This window comes from Siphateles boraxobius, unplaced genomic scaffold (genome assembly GCF_051911475.1).
Source record: "Siphateles boraxobius isolate OS27281-9 unplaced genomic scaffold, OSU_SipBor_1 101, whole genome shotgun sequence".
Classification (NCBI taxonomy): Eukaryota; Metazoa; Chordata; class Actinopteri; order Cypriniformes; family Leuciscidae; genus Siphateles; species Siphateles boraxobius.
In genome coordinates this window covers 347556-363787 of record NW_027508702.1, presented here as the reverse complement: position 1 = coordinate 363787, position 16232 = coordinate 347556, and the positions used below count along the sequence as shown (strand labels likewise).

General features: G+C 44.1%; 1 long non-coding RNA gene across 1 annotated transcript in view; it reads right to left on the bottom strand.

Moving 5' to 3' along the window:
- The window catches only part of LOC143752214 (uncharacterized), an 86762-nt gene extending 79914 nt beyond the window's left edge, over nt 1–6848 (bottom strand). Inside the window, exons 1-2 of the long non-coding RNA XR_013207352.1 lie at nt 6681–6848; nt 6153–6233 (exon numbers count right to left, since the gene is read on the bottom strand). This is a non-coding gene — a long non-coding RNA (uncharacterized LOC143752214). The remainder of the gene's footprint in view (nt 1–6152; nt 6234–6680) is intronic.
- Nucleotides 6849–16232: the final 9384 nt, after the last annotated feature.

Here is a 16232-nt window from a genome sequence, read left to right as displayed (position 1 = left end):
TGAGTAGTTGAACTTTAAATCCTGAATAGGCCAAGTTAGGGTCATGACTACACCAATCAGACACATTTATTAAAGAGATATAATGGTGCAAAATGCAGCCTTTCAACAGGGTAACTGACGGATATTCAATAAATGAAAAAGGCTAAATATCTGTCGCTTGAAAACGACTGAGGTGGATTATGGATTATGCATAATAACATGAGGATTGCACACAGCAGGCCTTGAAATATGATGAAAAGAAGTATCATCTAAGGTTGTGAATTTGTTTTGCATTGTGTTGGCTGTAGAAATGATGCTTTTAATGGATACATTTAGAGACTTCTTGAAAACTTTTTACCATCTGGAAGGCCTTGGTGATCACTGGTGAGTGACGATCACTGAAGCGAGGGCCAGTGAGAGAGAAGTGTGCTGAAAACTACTTATTTTTAGTAATATTTTGAAATGCTTATGAATTTATTAAGTTACATTATACATTATATCTATATAAATGTCAGCTTGTTGCAAATGTTTACATTTCAAAGTTTAGATTTCATGAAATATATGATTATTTGTAGCAAATAAAAACATCACAAACATTTAATAACATTAACAAAAATAAAAATAGTTATTTTTTGGACTACTGTTGAAAATCTCTTATTGTTGAGACAGTATTGATGTAATCCTTATATCTATAGCTGATGGAACAGAATTTATTATTTTTTGAAAGACAGACATTCTGATCACAATAATACACACATTGGGTCTTATTCCTAAAACATTCATAAATAAATTCAGAGTAATTTGTATGTAAAAGGGACCTTTTGAAAACTCTCCTTTGAATTCACAAGCACTCTGTAACCTTTGGTTCTTTTGATTTATATTACTATGATTTATATTACTATGATAAGTTATCAAAATGCAGTATCTTCAGTTTTTGAGAAAACACTTTCATGAATCCGAAAACTAATGTCAGAATGGCTTTATGAATGATTTACACAAACATTAATTCTGCTAGCGTTTCATGAATGAGGCACATTTCCCGCACATTGGGGGTTTTTTTCCAGCCAATCACAGTCCATTATTGTGATTCACTTCAAAATGATTCACCTCCCAGCACATAAAAACAAAAACTTGTAAAATGTATCACTATACATGTCGCTCAGATGGCATCTTATTCCAAATAAGTTGCAAATGTTACACAAATACACAAAATAATCAAAAGTGTGGCTCCTATAAACTTTTTGGACAGTGTTTTACTGGAATTGCTATCACACTAAAGCACAGCACGGCTCTCTGGATAGTTGTGTCTCTCCGTAACACACGACTAGTTAAACATCCTGTATATACAGAGTGTATTTTATCTAGAGGAATCTCTGCAAATCCAAGTTTTTTTTTTTAAATCTCCAAAGCAGTGTTGAAAACGTTTCTAATGTGAAACAACAAGCTGGTGGATTTTTTCCACTGTGTATTACATGAAATAAAGTCTCCCTATCAATATAAAAACCCATGATCACTCTCTACATTTCACACAATCATGTGTGTAATGCATCGGGATGATCGAGCCCTGTAATAACTCCGTGTTGACATGGTGCTGTCGTCATTAACGTACTTCGGCTCTCTGCACACTTCAACATTCAGAGTAATGAAATAATGGCTGATGTTAGTGTGAGCTGCTCTTTTTCACAGCTGTTCCTACCCATTAGAAAGAGAAGCAGAGAGAGAGAGAGACCACAGACTGGTCATTTCGAGACGAACGAGGCAGTTCATTGGAACATGCATTGAATCCAGTCCCACAATGCACTGCAGCACGCCCGTGTCACTGAACAAACACTCTGGTGCATCAGTTCTCCCACCTATGTCACAGGTAATCTTGTTCTGCCTTAGTCATACTGGCATGAGCACTGAGAGGCTTCATCACTCTTGCCTGGACCCGAGGAAAAAAAGCAGACAGGAAAGGTCAGTGGAAAGGGCGTGTAGGAAGGAGGGATACTGTCAGTTCTTGTCTGCGGTGAAGGACTAGAGGGGGAAATACTAGGAAAGATCAGGGCAACTTCACTGACGGAACAGACTTTACAATCAGCAGGAGGAGACGACCACTGCATAATACACTACAGCGATTTGTTAAACTACGGTAACACTGTATTTCCGTCAGGAGAGCGTTTGATGTTACACGCATCGTTGATGAGAGCACCTGTTTCGTGAGCAGATGCTGAAGTGTGTAACTGCTAATCAAAGTTTCTGGCTGCACGAAGACAGTGAAAAACACATGCCGAGCAGTGTTGGGTGTAACTCACTGTAGTTTAATTACTTTTCCCTGGAAAAAGTAAAGTAACGGATTACTCTTAATTTTCCTGTAACTTAATTACAGTTACTTCTGATCGCATCAATACTGTACAGAACAATTCTACATAAAACAATAGTGGGTTTAACATCAAAATGTACCATCTAATGTTGAAATTTATGTTTTTAATGTAACCTTCTCCCTTTAAATATTTTGGTCAGTTCAAGAATAATTTATGGAATTTTAAATTATTTATTTGAAAGAAATAAAATGTCTATCCTTATATTGTTCAACTGGTCAACAAGTAATGCAATACTTTTTAGAGAGAGTAATTAGTAGCTAATAATTAATAACTATTTTGGAGTAACTTGCCTAACACTGATGTCAAGACAATGTTCAATGTTCAATGTGTCCCTGAGCAAGACACTTAACCCCTAGTTGCTCCAGAGGCGTGCGATCTCTGACATATATAGCAATTGTAAGTCGCTTTGGATAAAAGCGTCAGCTAAATGATAAATTCTGATAAATTCAGCTAAATGATCAATTCTGTCATTATTTACAAATTCTGAATTTTGGAAAAATCTTTAACAACCCTTTACCTACATCAATGTCAGAATAACACTGGTTATTACATGTGTATAACCAAATGTGGCATGCTACAACAATATTTGAAGACAATACTATAATATAATTTGAGCATTTACTTATTTAGTTTCCTGCAACGATATTTGTAGGCACATCCTATAATTAAATCTTATAAATAATTTTTTTAGCCAGCTTTTTTTATCTAGTTTACTGTTGGAAGTATAGTCCAATGATAAATTGCTTGTGATGTTCCTTATTTGTAATTCACTTTAGATAAAAGTGTCTGCTAAATTACTAAATGTAAATGCAAGCTTAGTGAAGGGAAAGGCAAGTTATCAGTGAAAAATAACTTCACTTTCAGTCTGTTATTCGCACAAAGCTTGTCGTATGGCTCATTGAAAGAATTTGAATTTAATGATACTTTTGTGGTGCTTTTCGGTTTTTTATGTCCCAATTGGAGCATTATCCAGCTTATTCCTGACGAGTTTACTGCGTTTCGAATTACGGGCGGCACTTCCGGTTTGGGAAACTTCCATTCAAAAAGACTGAAACAAATCATTTCAAATCACAAGGTTGCCCTACAAAATCAGTTTTCTTTCATGTTTCATCTAAGAATAACATGAGAATAACGTAACATTTGGTATTTTAACGTGAAATGTTGTACCAAGAATATCTAGAGTAAGTGTTCTGGATTCTTTTCCTCATGATTATTTTATTTTTTCCTTTTGAATTCCCGCTGTAATAGTGTGATAAAGGTCAACATATATACTGCACATTTGTGGTCTGTTATCCCGATTTAATTTACGATGTATACCATTAATAATTCACTGGAATCCTCCCCAAATCCTCACGTCTCTTTCCAGGTTTGGTTTCACAGGTAAATACAATAATAATTTACTATCTGTCAAAATGACTGAAATCACTTTAAAATAGTATCACGCAATGCTGAAGTAAAACACGTTTTTATTAAGGCAACGTGTGTTATATAATACAGATTACCACAGTGATATTTAACCGACCGATTTTGCTGTGGAAAGATGCTTTTGGGGTTATTCATGGTCTGTTGAAAGTACCTTGTTGATGCTTTTACATTTTTTAATGTCCTTTTAATGTTCAATGGTTGAAGGGTGAGTAGAATAATGTAATGTCATCGTACACGGTTTATATTATTGCGTCCATAGAGCTAGTCTCTCACTGATTGTTTACAGCTTAACGGAAGTTACACCCATAATTCGTGCAAATCGCCATGGGGTGCAGGAATACTGTGGATAGGTTTGCAACAACATGAGTGTTAGGGGTTTTCTTTCAATTTTTGGGGTGATCTGTCCCTTTTAGATGTTGAATTCCACTCATTTAGGTCATTTTTGTTTTTAACTAAGAGCATTTCACAGCAGGAGTTTGAGAGAATACGGGTCAGACATCTGCTGAAGATTCACTCAGATGAGACGCTCTGTCAGAGCCGCAGTGCAGCACATGTTCTTGACAGGCCTGAACCATCGTGCTTACGCAAGTAATGCAGGTTTGAGAGTCTATTAGAGACTATTCCCCCCGTCTCACCTCAGTAACTTCTTGTCCATCCTTCACTGTGACTAATAAACAGAGGCATAAGCCACTGGAAAAAAAAGAAAAGAAACTGAAGTCTCACATTATCTTCACATCCACCTGAAATGCATCAAAGTGTTTGTTGGAGAGCTCAAACTAAACCCTTTGACTCCAAGGAAACTTAACACTTAAACCAAAACCTTCATGGAAAGCGGATATACTGAAGACTGATCTTTTAACATCCAGTCACATTGGCAGTGAGCACACAGCTCCACTTACTGGAAACAAGCAGTTATGACACTGGAAGCTGCACAAACTGAAGAAGTAATCAGAAAAGTTTAACATCTCTGACATAATCAAGGCCAAAAAACAACCTGTGACATCTGACGGATGCGTAGCAATCTTGGTTACTTTCCAGACAATTTTAGTTTCAGAATTAATTATTTATGTTTGTTGTCTAATCATTCTGTTAAATAAAAAAACAGGACTCTGTTTTTAGCTTACACAAAATAGTGCACAAATAAAAAAAGTGCGCAGTCGATATATAAACAATGTTTTGATTTGTTTTTGAGTGTAAGGTCTAGTTCAGAGGATGAGTCTGAATAGTTTCCCTTTTGGTGTGGGAACTAGTCATAAACGTGGACACCTCTAATTAAATGTATGTCTTATAAATAAATTTTCTCATTGCACATAATATTAACACAAACATAAGTGTACATACAGTATATAGTCAATATATATAGGGTACAACAGGGCTAAAGACACACCTTAAGAAAAATGTGCTTTTCACTACTCAGTGTATGATTGCAGAATTTTTTTTTTGAACATTGATGGAGCAACACATTTTGTGTGAAAATTAATCATAAAATCAAAATAAAGAGCGCAAAAAACAATAGCAAAAACTAGAAAATGCATTGAAAATACAGACTTTACAATTTTTAAGGCTAGGCCTTAAAGGGATAGTTCACACAAACATTTTATTACTATTATTATTGAACAAAACAAAAGAAGATATTTTTAAGAATGTCATTAACTAAACATAGCAATGACTTCCATAGGAATTGTTTTGTTTTTGTTTGCCATATTATGAAAATCAATAGTGCCCATCAACTGTTTGGTTAAACATAATCTTCAAAATATCTTTGTGTTGCAGAAGAAAGAAATTCATACATTTTTGGAACAACATGAGGGTGAGTAAATTATGACAGAATCATTTTTTTGTGTGTGTGTGTGAACTATCCCTTTAAGGCCTAGCCTCTGTATTTCCAATGCATTTTCTGTTTTTTGCTATTAATGTTTTTTGCGCACTTTATTTTGTGTAAAAGCTAAAAAAAGAGTCCTGTTTTTTTTTTTTTTTACGGAATGATTAGACAACAAACATAAATAATGAATTCTGACACTAAAATTGTCTGGAAAGTAACCAAGATTGCTACGCCAGCTTCTAAGCATCCGTCAGATTGTCTTGCATCGCAGATCACACTACAAAAATAGATCCGAGTCCATCTGTTCCCGCTTATTTCAGACCATTATATTTGATCTCTGAAAGAAGGTTCCAGCAGGGCATCTCAAATCTGCCGTCATCAGTGGGAATGCATTTCAGAAATAACACAGAGAGATGCAGAGTAATCATTGTTGGGTTGAGCTTTAAAAGTCTAGATGAATATCAGATTGCACCTTGAAACAAACCTAGCAAGACAATACTTGCTCATATATCTCACAGTATTTCAGAAATTCAGCAGGATCTACAAATATAGCCCAGTGTTACCTTCAAAAAGTTGCTGGACCATTCAGGATTTCAGGGTCATCATCAGTGTCACCGTTAGCCTGAGGCAAAAGGAGAAGGATGCTGGAAGAAGTAAATCACAATAGAATTACTGTTACAGTGATTTAGAATATATCAAATACATTCTTTATTAAGTTAAGAAAAATTAAAATGCAATGTACAGGTGCTTACCTCTGTACATGAATATGAACACACACACACACACACACACACACACACACACACACACACACTAATATGGGACTTTACGACGCAAGTTATTATAAGCCAGGCTGAAAATGCAACATTCAGTTTTATAATGTGTTGTATAATATGTAACTTTGGTCCCTAACCCATCTCATGTCCACCAAGGGGTCTTTGGCCTGAAAACAGTCCCCAGCAGTAATATTATCAAAATAGATTTTGCACAGAAAAAGGCTCTAAAAAAATAAAACCTACTGCAACAATAACACTGGCATGCTAAATACCACAGACAGGCAAAACGTAGCATATAACCCATACAGACTTTACCTTAACTCATAAGACGAGAGAAGTATCAAAAACCCTGCCTATGTAAGAAAAAAGCGTAAGTCTATATTTAAAGCTTGTGTCTTTTTCTTCTTCTTTTTTTACACAGTCTATGGTTTACGCGTGATTTTTTTTCCCAAACCACTTCAGCGGAAATCCCGCCCTGCAGCCGATTCTAAAGTTTTCATTGGTCATGTCAATCACTGTACTGATTGCCTACACCAAACACATGGTTTACACCGACTGGAAAAGAGCAGGCGAGATCCAGGTACTTTCAAAGATCCTCGAGCTCAACATATTACAGCGCCCTCTGCTGTCACGACAGATAACAGACAAAAATAGCAGAATTTCAGGGCTTTCCCTGTCATACATGCATGATATTTGGCTTTTCGTTATGTGAAATACAGAAATAATTTTTATTAATATTTATCATGACTAAACATATCAGAAACGCTGGGCACCAGAGTGAGAAATTCAATATGTCAGCGTAAACTTACCTTAAATAAAAGTTGCTACTACATGGACGTCGGATAGACGTGCAGATCATGTCTATGTCCATCGGTCCATGACCAATTCTGGACATCTATTCGAAGTCCAAACTAGGTCCAATATTTGGACGTCCAACCATGACCCAACTTGGACGTCATGTTGACGTTCAACATTTGACCTTTGAACTGGGTAATTTTTTTGGACCTCATTTGGACGTCTATTACAGGTGCAGGAAATTTACATGATTAATATGCAATATGTTTTTATTTACAAATATCAACATTGTTGTTATCAACATGATTAATACATATGAATACAGATTATTTATAATTATTTAAGATAATTTTCCAAAAACTCCATTTGATTGTCTCAAAGTGTACTAATACTACACTCTAAAAATGCTGGGTTGTTTCAACCCATGTTTGGGTCACATATGGACAAACCCAACCATTGGTTTAAAATTTTAAATTACATTTTTTAACACAACAGTTGGGTTGGTCCATATTTGACCCAAACATGGGTTGAAACAACACAGTATTTTTTAGAGTGTAAGGTGTAATGCTGTAGCTCAAACAGTAGAGCGAACGCCAAGATCATGGGTTCGATTCACAGGGAAAGCAAGAACTGATAGGAATGTAAATGTGTAATGCAATGTAAGTCACTGTGGATAAAAGCGTCTGCCAAATACATAAACGTAAATACATGGTACAGAAAGCATGTCCTCCACCCTTTTGAAACATGGGACTACAGTTATAAAAGTTGTATAGAAACAAAGTCTAAAATTAGTCTAAATTTTATGTTGAAAAGACGTCCACAAACGACCACATTTGGTCAACGTCAACATTAGACGTGCAATAGACGTCGAATAAAGATGTCGCCTGGCGTTACAAAACAACCCCTTCAGTGGACCCAAATTGGACGTCCAAAAATTACATAGAAAAGACGTCACTTCGACGTCATTGCGCAGTGGGTAGTAACTACCAATCTAAATTATTATCTAATTGTTAATGTAATTATTGTTATTTTTACAGTTCGCATCTCTTTTTCAACGTAGGCTAGGCTACGTGTTTCTTTGTGTCACATCCATCAGCTCTCAATCACAGAAGATCTTTCGGGCACGTCTGTTAAGAGCTTAGTTATTAGGCCTATTAGTAATAGCTAAACTGTCCCAGTGGTATTGGAGTTTAATAAATGTGTAATATAATGTATCATTTACTTGAAAGGAACAGCCAAAAATGAACATTAGGTCATTAGTTGTACTCTACACACCCTTATGTTGCCCACCCACTCCTATGTGCGCATGAGCATTTTAAGCGGCTTTCTGTTTTTAAAATAAGTTTGTGTGAAAAGAAAGTAATTTGTTTGAGGCAATTTATCTGCGAATAAAAATGTACATTATTGAACAGTGGTCAGGGATGATATGTGAAATAGGCTATATGAAATATGTGAACTGGCCCATCATGCTTTCACCACTAGGTGATGCTGCTTTCATAAAAATCTTGCACGGGTGCAAAGCAGTCGATATATGAACAATGTTTTGTTTTGTTTTTAAGTGTAAGTTCTAGTTCAGAGGATGAGTCTGAATAGTTTCCCTTTTCGGTGACGTGGGAACCAGTCATAAACGTGGACACCTCTAATTAAATATAGCCTATGTGTTATGAATACATTTTCTCATTGCACATAAAAGTGCACATATAGGCAATATATAGGCAATATATATAGGGTACAACAGGGCTAAAGACACACCTTAAGAAAAATGTGCTTTTCACTACTCAGTGTATGATTGCAGAAAAAAAATGTTTGTATTGAACATTGATGGAGCAACACATTTTGTGTGAAAATAAATCATAAAAATGGTTTATTTTGTTAAAAAAATATTTTAAATGTATGATGTGGCAAGGTGGGCCTTTAACCCCACACACAGTGTAATTATTGATACAAATACTTAAGGTAAAATGTCTAAGTTAATACTGGTTCAAAACAATCACTTTAGCAAAGTTTGTACTATTTTCTGTTTATTCTGATAAACAAAATAATTATTTTTATGTTCAATAAATATACTGTCATTAAAATTGTTAAAATAAAAATATATTTTAAAGACACAGGAAAAAAAATATTAAAAAAAGTAAAGATTCTGAAAGCATTAAAGGATATCCCATAATAATTTAATATAGATTTACAGTAGTAAGAAATATTTTATTATATGATTAATATATATATATATATATATATATATATATATATATATATTTTTTTTTTATATGATGGTTATCTCTAAGGTGGATACCCAACGTTCCCTTTCGTTGTCACTCCGAGTTACGTCGGATGACGACGAATGGGGTTTCGCTTAGAAAGCCTATCAACTTCGAGTATTACAAAACGAGCCAATGGCAAAGAAATGCCATGGGTCTGCGGAATTTGCATGGCGTAACTCCGCCCCACCTCGTGGGTATAAAAGGAGGAAGCCGGCGGCAAGCAGATATGTTTTTCGCTTCGGAGCCAAGTGTATTCTTCTCTCCACAAGCCATCTCTGAATTGTCAGCTTTACAAACGAGTACCTCGAGTGTTGGTGTGACGGCGATCTACGGCGAGAGCGTGCTTCCTGCTGATCTGTTGCAGTGGTCTGCCAGTCGGTGCGTTTCTCCCCGGGTGCTTCAACACTTGAGTTTTCTCTCACTAAAAGAGCTTACACGTGGCACGTCTTTTTAAAGACGGCTCGCCCGTGCATTTCTGGTTGCAGCGGACTGGTATCGGACTCTGATGGGCACGAGCGCTGTCTAGTGTGTTTGGGCTTTGATCATGCTTGAACAGCGCTCGTGGGTGACTCATGTTCTCGCTGGGAACGTGATCATCGCGTCATATATAGGTCGAGACTCGGTGAACTCGCAAGAGTGAGAGTCCCCTCATCCACCCCCCGATCTTCGGCTGGTGGCCAGGGTGACCTGAGGGTTACGGTCTGGATCTAGGCGCCGACTATGTGTCCGTGTCCCCAGCCCCCCTCTTCAATGACGGTGCCCGCTAGTGAACTGCTGATTCCCGCGAGTCTACCCTCTGGTGGCCCGCGTGTTTCAGTTGAAGCTACAGAGGAAGATGCCATGTCTGTTGCAGCATCACTAGGTGGGTTTGAGTCTTCTGGAAGTGAGGGCTCGTCACAGCTGCCACCCTCCGGTGTGCATACGGCTGTGCCTGAGTCTGATCCGGAGATGACGACCATGCTTTCCTGGGACGATGGGTTTTGGGTAAGGCCGCCGACCCTCGTCCACGGCAAACCCCAATACCTCTCTTCCCGGACGTGCATGATGAGATCTCGAAGTCCAAGAAGACCCCCTTGTCTTCTCGGGACCGCTCGCTGATCTCATCCGCCTTTCCTCCCCTCGATGGGGCCGCTGCCCATGGGTACACTGGGGTTCCCCCGGCTGAACGCTCTGTTGCGATGCTATGTGTCCTCAGAGTGCTTCTTCTCGGCGCAATCCTAAGCACCCGCCCGTGGCCTGTAGTTTTTCGTCTACGCTTGTGGCGAGATCCTATAGCACCACGGGACTGGCAGCCGCCTCACTGCATGCCATGGTCATTCTGCTGGTCCACCTGACCCAGATGCTCATGGACCTGCACGAGGGCGGGACTGACCCAGGGCTCTTCACTGAGCTGCGCGCCGCCACTGACCTTGCTCTCTGAGCGACGAAAGTGGCCGTACGCTCCCTGGGTCAGGTGATGCTCACCAGTCTGTGGCTGAACCTGTCTGATGTGCTGGATGTCGCGCGGACCCGTCTGTCCGACATTCCCATATCCCAGGTCGGCCTCTTCGGCGGTGCGGTTGAGGGCTTGCCCAACAGCTCTCAGCCGCCCATGAGCAGAGTGAGGTTGATTCTGTCCCGACGGCCCCGCCGTCCGCTCAGATCCCTCGTCTGCCCACCGCCGAAGGCGCCCTCCCGCGGCTCCCGCCCCGCCCGTTCACGGGCCGGCTCTGGGGGCCGCGGGCGGACGCCACAGCCCTCTCCAGCCCCGCCCCCCGCTACACGCCGGGTTAAGCGGCGCTCGTGAGACGGGCACCTCGGCGATGGAGCAGACTGAGGTTGATTCTGTCCCGACGGCCCCGCCGTCCGCTCAGATCCCTCCGTCTGCCCACTGCCGAGGGCGCCCCCCCGCGGCTCCCACCCCGCCCGTTCACCCGGGTCGGCTCTGGAGGCCGCGGTCGGACGCCACAGTCCTCTCCAGCCCCGCACCCCGCTACACGCCGGGTTAAGCGGCGCTCTTGAGTTGGGCTCCTCAGAGATGGGACTCAGTTCTTTCCAGGAGTTGGTAGCAGGACCGCTCCTTTCCCCGGGGAGGGCCGGGGAAGAATCCTTATTCTCCAAAGAGCTGATTCTCCCGTCTCTGAGAACAGAGTTCTCGGACATCACAGAGCGCCGCCCACAAGCCGTGCTCTCCTCGTCCCCCTCTGTCCCAGAGGTGGTTGACATGGCGTGCCGTCCACGGACCGCTTCGCCGCTGTCCCCCTCTGTCGCCAGACCCCTGGCAGAGCAGGCCCCCGCAGGACGACCAGCCTGGTCCTCCCCTGGCCCCCTCTGCCAGGACGCGGTTGCTAACTGTGCCCCCTCTCCGGGCCGCTATGCCGTCCACATCTGGGCCAGTTACTCCGCTTCGCTGCCCCTCCGGGGGGACGCCTGTGGCTCGCATGATCCCGTTGGTTCAGTTCCTGGGAGCCTGGCTAGAGCTTCCCCGTCTGTCCCACTGGATCGTGCGTACCGTCAGGCTCGGCTATGCGATTCAGTTCGCACGGTCTCCTCCCCGCTTCAGGGGAGTCCGCTCCACTTTGGTTGGTGGCAATGCCCCTATCATGAGAGCAGAGATTGCCACCCTGCTGGCGAAGGGTGCAATCGAGACTGTCCCTCCAGCCGAGATGAGGTCCGGCTTCTACAGCCCCTACTTCATTGTCCCCAAGAAGACCGGTGGGTTACGGCCAATCCTGGACTTGCGGGTGCTGTACCGCTCCCTTCACCGGATGCCGTTCAAGATGCTCACCGCCAAACGCGTTTTCGAATGCATACGGCCCCAGGATTGGTTTGCAGCGATCGACCTGAAGGACGCCTACTTTCATGTCTCCATTCTTCCTCGACACAGACCGTTCCTCCGGTTTGCTTTCGAGGGGCAGGCATACCAGTACGCGGTTCTCCCTTTCGGGCTAGCCCTGTCTCCTCGCATCTTCATGAAGGTCGTCGAGGCGGCCCTTGTTCCCCTTCGAGAACAAGGGGTTCGCATCCTGAGTTATATCGACGACTGGCTGATCCTAGCTCACTCTCGAGATCAGGTTTGCGAACACAGGGACCTAGTGCTTCGGCACCTAGCCCGTCTGGGCCTTCGGGTCAACTGGGAGAAGAGCAAACTTTGCCCCGTGCAGAGGATCTCTTTTCTCGATATGGACATCGACTCGGTCGCCATGTCCGCGCAGCTTACGAGCGAGCGCGCGCAGTCACTGCTGACTTGCCTAAGACAATTCGAGGGCAAGAGTGCGGTTCCACTGAAACTTTTTCAGAGGCTCCTGGGGCATATGGCATCTGCAGCCGCGGTCACGCCGCTCGGATTGCTTCATATGAGACCGCTTCAGCTTTGGCTTCGCGACTGAGTCCCGAGGTGGGCATGGCAACACGGCACGTTCCGAGTACCAGTTACTCCGACCTGCCGTCAGTTCTTCACCCCGTGGGCGAACCTCGGTTTTCTCAGGGCCGGTGTCCCCCTGGCACGAGCTTCCCGGCATGTTGTTGTCTCAACAGATGCCTCCACCACGGGCTGGGGCGCCATGTGCAATGGACATGCTGCTGCGGGCTCCTGGACAGGACCCCAGCGGCTGTGGCATGTCAATTGCCTCGAGTTGTTGGCAGTACGCCTTGCCCTGCACCGCTTCCGGGCGTTGCTCAGGGGTCAACACGTACTAGTCCGTTCAGACAATACCGCCACTGTGGCGTACATCAACCATCAAGGTGGTCTACGCTCCCGCCGTATGTCACAACTCGCTCGCCACCTCCTCCTATGGAGTCAGAAGCTTCTGAGGTCGCTTCGAGCCATCTTCATTCCCGGAGCGCTGAACTGTGCAGCCGACGAGCTCTCACGGCTTCAGCCCCTCCCTGGAGAATGGCGACTCCATCCCCAGTCGGTTCAGCTGATTTGGGACCAGTTCGGGGACGCGCAGATAGATCTGTTTGCCTCTCACGACTCGACCCATTGCGCCAAGTTCTATTCCCTGACCGAGGGCACGCTCGGCACGGATGCTCTGGTGCACAGCTGGCCGCAGGGCCGCAAGTATGCGTTTCCCCCAGTGAGCCTTCTTGCGCACACTTTGCGCAAGGTCAGGGAGGACGAGGAGCAGGTCATTCTGGTTGCCCCTTACTGGCAACCGGACCTGGTTCCCCGAACTAGTACTCCTCGCGACAGCACCTCCCTGGCCGATCCCTCTGAGGAAGTACCTTCTTTCTCAGGGACGGGGCACCCTATGGCACCCTCGTCCCGATCTTTGGAACCTCCACGTGTGGCTCCTGGATGGGACGAGGCAGGTTTGAGTACCCTACCACCAGCGGTGGTGGCTACCATCACTTCCGCTAGAGCGTCGTCCACGAGACACGTCTATGCGTTGAAGTGGAACCTCTTCGTCAACTGGTGCTCTTCTCACCGAGAAGACCCCCGGAGATGCTCGATCAGTGTTGTGCTTTCCTTCCTTCAACAGGGGCTGGAGCGAAGGCTGTCTCCCTCCACCCTGAAGGTCTATGTTGCCGCCATTGCCGCACATCATGACCTCATCGAAGGTAAGTCGGTGGGGAAGCACGACCTGGTCATCAGGTTCCTGAGAGGAGCGAGGAGACTAAATCCTCCTCGTCCTCCTCTCGTTCCCTCTTGGGACCTCTCAGTGGTTCTAACTGCCCTGAAGAGTGCTCCCTTTGAGCCCCTGCAATCAGTCGAGCTTAAGTTCCTGTCTATGAAGACAGCGCTCCTGGTTGCACTGGCCTCCATCAAGAGGGTTGGGGACCTGCACGCATTCTCCGTTGACGAAGCGTGCCTGGAATTTGGGCCGGCTTCCTCTCACGTGATCCTGAGACCCCGGCCTGGATACGTGCCCAAGGTTCCTACCACTCCCTTTCGGGACCAGGTGGTGAACCTGCAAGCGCTGCCCTCGGAGGAGGCAGACCCAGCCTTGGCACTGCTCTGTCCAGTACGCGCTCTCCGTGCCTATCTAGACAGAACGTAGTGTTTCAGGACCTCAGACCAGCTCTTTGTCTGTTATGGTGGGAAGCTGAAGGGAAAGGCTCTCTCCAAGCAAAGGTTGTCTCACTGGATAGTGGACACCATTGCTTTGGCTTACCAGCAGCAAGGTCGACCGTGCCCCCCTTGGTGTGACTGCCTACTCCACCCGGAGTGTGGCGTCCTCTTGGGCTCTAGCGCATGGCGCCTCGCTAACAGACATCTGCAGAGCTGCAGGCTGGGCGACACCTAACACATTCGCCAGATTCTATAATCTCCGAGTGGAGCCTGTGTCCTCTCGTGTACTCGCTTCAACCAGCTAGTACCGGACCCGCTCAGGTGTCTTCGCTTGCTCGCCATTCCACTCCACGGACTGGATACGTGCGATATTTTCCTCAGGTGAGCTTTTCCGAAAGCCCTGAGCTCCTCCAGCACTCCTGACGTCGGCGCCAGTGTCTATTGCCTGCGCGTCGGCTAGGTGCCTCCCGTGTGCATGGTCCCTCCTCTGAGCGACCCCCACATGTGTATTTCCACTGTAAGCCTCTCTGAGCGTGTGTCTTTCCCTTGGCAAGCCACCTTGCCACCCCTGGGGTTGAAATATTCCACCTGCGGCTGGACACCCCAGTGTTTTCCATATGCTTCCTTCGGGTCATATGTGTATTCTCTAAGTCCCCCCCCCTCCGGGCTGGCATTAATGGCATACTTCCCCTAAGCTTGGGATATGCTTCCCAGTGTACCATGGTATTCCTGTGATAAATGGAGTCCTTTGTCCAGGCTGACAGGGATCTCGATTTACGCAGGGCACTGGAAGACAGCTGAGAAGGTGGCGTGATTAGACTGGTAACCCCATTCGTCGTCATCCGACGTAACTCGGAGTGACAACGAAAGGGAACGTCTACGGTTACGTATGTAACCCTCGTTCCCTGAGTAGGGAACGGAGACGTTACGTCTGCCTGCCACTTTCCGCTGTACCGCGGGGATCGCCTGAGCTCAGTCTTGGCTCCTCAGCGAAGAAACATATCTGCTTGCCGCCGGCTTCCTCCTTTTATACCCACGAGGTGGGGCGGAGTTACGCCATGCAAATTCCGCAGACCCATGGCATTTCTTTGCCATTGGCTCGTTTTGTAATACTCGAAGTTGATAGGCTTTCTAAGCGAAACCCCATTCGTCGTCATCCGACGTAACGTCTCCGTTCCCTACTCAGGGAACGAGGGTTACATACGTAACCGTAGACGTTATATATGATATTTACCATCTGAATCTAACCATGTCAACAAATAGAAAAGTCAGCTATTTATTATCATATTAATTACTGTGCCTTTCGTCCCAACAGCAGATGCGCCTTGAATAAAACTGAAAATCATTTCAAATACATTTGTCCTAAAATATATTCAATAATTTTAGCAATTCTCATTTGCTACGTAAATCTGCAGAGTTTAAAAAACATCAAATATTAGATAAAATTAGCGCAGAATCAACTTTGCGCTGCTGCCCGAGATCGTGTCAAGGATCAGACAAATGTCCACGTGCATCTTGAAAAGCAGATGTTCTGTTTAGAAGAAATTAAAATCAAAGGCGTCTTTTACCCTGGTACACCTTTAGCCCCATTGTATGTGCCAAGATATTTTTTCATTATTTATACATTTTAATATTACATTCATTTCAAAAAGTATTTTTTTGTGTGTGTGTTTTTAAGCCTGAGTTTAAACATTGTAATGTCAGCATGAAATGGAAGTTGCAATAGTCTTTTCTTCTCTATTATAAATAGTGTGAAAAAAGTGAAAATGTATTGATATCATTGTGGTTTGCTATTACAGTGATGTCATGCGAGTGACA